Source organism: Peromyscus eremicus, chromosome 19, assembly GCF_949786415.1.
Source record: "Peromyscus eremicus chromosome 19, PerEre_H2_v1, whole genome shotgun sequence".
In the NCBI taxonomy this organism is placed as follows: Eukaryota; Metazoa; Chordata; class Mammalia; order Rodentia; family Cricetidae; genus Peromyscus; species Peromyscus eremicus.
This window is the reverse complement of record NC_081435.1, coordinates 52,130,744-52,136,758: the sequence shown is the minus strand read 5'-3', so window position 1 is coordinate 52,136,758 and position 6,015 is coordinate 52,130,744.

The window sequence follows — 6,015 nt, the reverse complement described above, 5'->3', positions numbered from 1 at the left end:
GAGCCTAGAAACAATGCAGCTGACCATGATAGACAAAGCCCCCGAAACTGTGAGCTCAGACAAACTCTTCCTCCCTTAGTTTGTTTCCGCCAGGCATTTTGTCACAGTGGCAGGCAAAGCAGTGAACACAATGAACAAACACATGGCATTGAGAGGGTACATAGAGATGTTTGGAGGACTGAAGGTATCGTTCACCTCAGCATTTATCCTAGCATGCCCAAGGCTGTGGGTTTGACTTCCCAGCAGGACAGAAGCATTAAAAAAACAGGAATGGCAAGATGGCCTGGGAGGCAAAAGTGCTAACCCCTCTACCCTGATGACCTGAGTTTGATCTCTGAGTATCACAAAGAGAACTGACTCCGTAAAGTCATCCTCTGACCTCCACATGCACACTGTAGCATGTGAAACTGTATGTGCACATGTATCTACACATGCACAGTGTGATAATAATCATAAATAAAATTTAAAAATTATAAACCATATAATATATAGATATATAATAAAAATAAATAATACATTGAAATTATAAAAGAAATTAAGAATTTAAAATTAACACATAAAACAACAAAACCCACCATGAGAGGGTCTGGGTGAGATCGTGCCTTGAACACCAGGTTCAAAATACAAGAACTCTGGAGAGCAGGAAAGGGTCACAGTCAAGGGCTCCAAGGAATAGTTCATAGCCTCAAGACTCTACATGGAGTTGACTTAGGGAAATGGAGAGAAGATGAGAAAAGAGTGAGACCTGTGCGGAGACTATTTCCTAGTATTTGATGGTAAGCAAGGGAGAGAAATGGGTCAGTGAGCAGAGGCAGGAAAAAGTCTTAGAGGAGGGAACAGGATTACTTCATGGCTTCCAGAAAATTTCTTACTGAGTATCAGACGTGAGTGCGAGGTGGCTGCTGAGTCCTAATACCTACACAAAAACAACAGGGGGAGCTTACAGAATTACCTGTAATCAAATCACCCTGGAACCTCGAATAGACAGAAAAATTAGCTCACTCAAGCTCTGGGGCTATAGATATCAAAGCAGCCATGGAGGGGGGGGGTGCAGGGAGAGCAAGGGCCCCCACTCTCTTGGGAGAGCATAGAGGTTTCTGTCATAGCGACAAAGATTTTTTTTCTTCTTTTTAATTTGGAAGTAGAATTTTTTTTCCCCTTGGGTAGTGAAGCCTGAGAAAAGTGAATTTAGTGTTCTGTGATGGAAGTAATTTCCAAGCTCAGATAGGAAAAAGCAAAAATCAATCGGAAAGTTAGTTGTCATGAACTGGGGCTTAGAACCGGGGCCGACTCCCCTTGACCTTAGAAAGAATTACCCTGATCGAATTCCCAGCTTTCCTGGCTTTTGCTTCTCTCAAATCTGGGTCCTTAGAGAGGTCATTCAGCAAAATAATTTCAGATGGCACCTTCAGTGCTCTTCAGGGGCTGTTTGGACTTGATGACAGGGGCTGCAAGCAGCGTGACATCATCTGTAACCAATAATTCCACAATGGTGCTCTCTTCATAGGGAGCAAATCTGTGTTGGGAGCTCTCTCGGAATCATCTTTCTAATGACTGCAGCCCAGTGGGACATCAGGCAGGTTAGCAGAGTGCCTGGGTGCCATCTGTAAGATGGGAGATAACAATAGTCCTTCTCTTGCAGGTCTTTGGTAATAATTTAATGAGATACTCCATTTAAAGGGTTTAGGGTAGAGCCTGACATGTAGTAAATTCTCTGTAAGTACTGGCTGTGATTCCCCTTTAAAGGTCTTCAGCATCACCTAATCTTTTATTTAATTCAACAAATACTTTTGAGAACTAACCGTATATTAGAAAACATGCTAGAGTCTGGAGACATAAAAAGGGGTACAATTGAATATTTGCTTCTAAGCAGCTCCTGGTAGAGGGAGGGAGTCAGTGAGTAGATTTCAGGCAGGTAGAAACAGAGGACAGCATGGATGGGCATGTAAGAGACTTCCAGTCCAGTGAGTCATCAAGGATTTCTCAGACCAAGCAATTCCAGAAAGAAGATTATGTATGAAGAACTATAGGCAAAAAAGTCGATGGGGCCCCGTAGGACTTCTTCCATTCTGATTGGCTGCATCATGAGAGGCTGGTGAGAAGCAAGGCTGGAGAGTTAAACAGATCCTTGATGAAGAAAAGCCTTGAGAGACATGATAGACTTTGGACTTTATCCTAAAAACACTGGAGAACCACCGACCTCATTAAGTAAAGAAGTAACAGAAATAGACTAGTGATTTAAAAGAAGTGAACTGGCTACAATGTAGGTGATGGGCTGGAGAGTTCTCGACAGTTCTAGAGGTAAGATCAGTTAGACCTTCTGTAGGCAGAATATTCTGTCCCACCAGCCAGCTCCCAAATAACCACATGAAGACTTCTTTTAAAGCTCAGCTGATAGCTTAGGCTTGTTACTAACTAGCTCTTACACCTTAATTTAACTTATTTTTATCAATCCACATGTTGCCACATAACTATTGTCCATTTAGCTCTTTATTAAACCAGTAAGAGCAACACATCTTCACAGTGTACAAAAGGATTGTTCCACAACACTCTTCCTTTCCTCTCCATCCACTTCAAAACTTCTGACTGTGGAGACTACTACCAAATCATCACTCAGTGAGTAATGTCAACTTTCAGTTTCACCTTGAATGAAAGCTAGTAGCCTCCTCCTTACACAAGCCATCTCTTTAGGACCTTAAGAAGTCAACTCACCTGTGTTGTACTAGAAAGCCCAGTTGAGACCTTTTTCTTAAAGATTCGGTAGTGAGGCATCTAGAGAGATGCTCAGCAGTTAGAGAACTTGCTGCCCTATCATGAGAACTGGAACTCAAACCCCAGAATCCATGTTGGGTAGCTCACAAACACTCATGACTCCAGGAGATCTGGTGTGTCTTCTGACCTCTCTGAGCAGACATACTTGCACATATAGATACACACACATAAGTAAAAAATAAATAAATAAGAAATGGCTTTGTTTTAAATTTTCAATAATGAAATGATAGATATGGAGCCTTGAGCTAAGTCAAAAGTGATGGGAAAAAATAAGAAGATTTGAAATACATTATATAAGTGAAATGTTATCAATTAGTAATGAGATAAAAGAAAAGTCAAGGATGAGTCTCAGATGAGGGTGGTGATACACTCCTTCTGCTTCCATCATTTGGGAGTTGGAGGCAGAAGGGTCAGAAGTTCAAAACCATCATTGGATACATGGTGAGTTTGGGACCAGCCTGACCTGGGTGAAAACCACCTCACAAAAACAAAGCAAAATAAAGAATCCTAAGAAACAAAACAATGAAAAACATGTGACTCCAAGTTTGTGGTTTTGTATTAGATGGTACTATGTCCTAGTGCTATTCATTATAAAGAGGAATTAGAGCCAGTTTTGGAGAAAGCGATAAGTTGAGTTTTAAGTGAGGCTTAGGTATCCACAGACAAATAGATATATTTATATGAATCCCAGAAGATACGAAGATTGATGAGTTATTAGTATGTGGATGATCCTTTGGTGAGACTGCACTGGAGGTCCCCTCTAGCTGTTTCCAGGAAGATGAGCACTGGGAAAGACAGAGTAACCATGGTCAGAGATGCAGGTGTCATGGGAAAGGATGGTGTTTAAGAGAGGAAGGAAGGGTAGTGTGACAAGGATCACATAAAGAGCATTGATCATCATGAAAGAGAGCTGCTCAATTATTCTAGGAGGGAGAAGCATTTGGACTTCTTTCCAGGGATGTTCTGAGGATGCTGATCCTGATGGAGTGCAGTGTGATAACAGAGGAATGAGGGGTCAGGCAGTGATGATGTAAGAGTAAACTGATGCTTCAAATACCTTCATACACAGAGAAAAACACATATTCTGCTATGCTGATGCCAGGGGGGAGATCCAGGACAAGGAGAATAGAAACAGACTTGTAGCTAGAGTTTTCCTGCCTGGCCCATGGTCAGTACAAATCTCTCTCACCCGCCAGTCCCGCAGCTGCTCAAACCCAACCAAGTAAACACACAGAGACTTATATTACTTATAAACTGTATGGCCATGGCAGGCTTCTTGCTAACTGTTCTTATACCTTAAATCAACTCACTTTCTATTAATCTATAAGTTGCTACATGGCTCGTGGCTTACCAGTATCTTAACATCTTCTCATGGTGGTGGCTGGCAGCATCTCTCTGCCTCAGCCTTCCACTTCCCAGAATTCTCCTCTCTCTCTCTCTCTCTGTCTGTCCCGCCTATACTTCCTGCCTGGCTACTGGCCAATCAGTGTTTTATTTATTAACCAATCAGAGGAACACATTTAACATACAGAACATCCCACAGCACAGACTTGTAAAGATGGAGGCAGCACCGAATGAGAAAGGACTAGCAAACACAGCTCCTGGTTTAGATGATTAGTGGAGTATAATAAGAAGCAGAGCTGGATAGAGTTCTTACTAAGCAAGCCCAAAGCCCTGGGTTCAACCTACAGCATCCCATAAACTGGGCATCGTCGGGCGGGCCTGTAATTTAGGTACTTGGGAGGTAGAGGCAGGGGATCAGGAAGTCCAACATCATAGTGAGTTTGAGGCCATCTTGGAAGGGTTATGATAAACCCTGACAAGGTGTGGGGAGGGAGATCTCCCAGCATGGGGTGTAGTGGAGAGTGACGGCAGATGTGGTAAGAGTAGCAAGCAAGGTTTGAGTGGCAAGCAGATGTGCAAGGGGAGCAAGCGTGTTTGAGGAGCCAGGAGCAGGTGGATCTGATAACAAACAAGGAGACGTGCCTTGTGCTATGGTTTGACTGTGAAATGTCTCTCAAAGGCTTATGTGTTGGAACACTTGGTCCTCAGCTGGAGGAGCTATTTGGGGAGACTTTGGGACCTTTAGGAAGTATGGTATACCTGGAGGAAGTGAGTCACCAAGAGGCAGGCTGTAGCAACCATCCAGGTGTGTGGAAATATGAAAGCGGGAATGCATACTCCTACCACATGTTCCTGATGCTGCAGAGCCACCCATTACCACACTTGCGCTGCCGTGATTGACCTCCCATTGGGAGACAAATAAAACCTTCCTCCTTTAAGAAGCTTTCTGTTGAGTATGTCTTCACAACGAGTGTATAGTTAGTTGCTAATAACCAATGCACTGTGCCCCTGTGCAGAATGCTGATTTGGGAGCCCCTGAATCAGTGTTGGTACATACTACTCTGACGTGTGTGCTTTCTGCTTGAGCCCAAGGACTCGTGTGCATCAGAAGAGGACAAAAATGAGAGGAACTGTGGTGATATTTTGTTTGTGCTTTAACAAATAAATCTTGCCTGGAGATCAGAGGGTGGAGCTGACTACTAGTTAACCATAGAGGCCAGGCAGCGGTGGCACACACCTTTGATCCTAGCACTAGGGAGGTGGAGACAGCAAGTGATATGGCTGGGCAGAGAGAGAAATATAAGATGTATGGAAACAGGAGCTCAGACCCCTTTTAGCTGAGGATTTCATAGAAGTAAGAACCAGTGGATGGCTGCTCTGCTTCTCTGATCTTTCAGCATTTACCCCGATATCTGGCTCCAGGTTTCTATTATTAAGACCAATTAGGATTCATGCTACAAGGAGCTCCAGGCTGACGGTGTGAGGTGTGTGAATGGAAGGCAGCAGAAGCAGGGGGATTGGAGATCTTAGCAATGCTGTCACAAGGAGGTAAGCTCGTTGTTCTAGGCTGGGTAGAAATCCAGATGGCCGGAGACTGGCAAATAAGGAAAACAGAGGAAAGAGGCAAAACATCCAGGAGAACGGACAAGCATTTTGATCCCAGTGTGAGATAATTTCCAGTCAAATCTGAAGAAGATGGGCTATAAAGCAGGAAACTGCAACAATTAAAATCCACCACAGAGCCAAACTAGGGCACCGAAAGAGAAGTTGGTTCCCTTCCTCTGTGACTGTTGACCAGCCCAGGAGTTAGTCCTGAAGATCCACAAGCCACATTGCTGGGAGTGGACATGGAAATTCTGGAGAGTTTGCTTAAGACGCAGTTACATTACTTAAAAAATA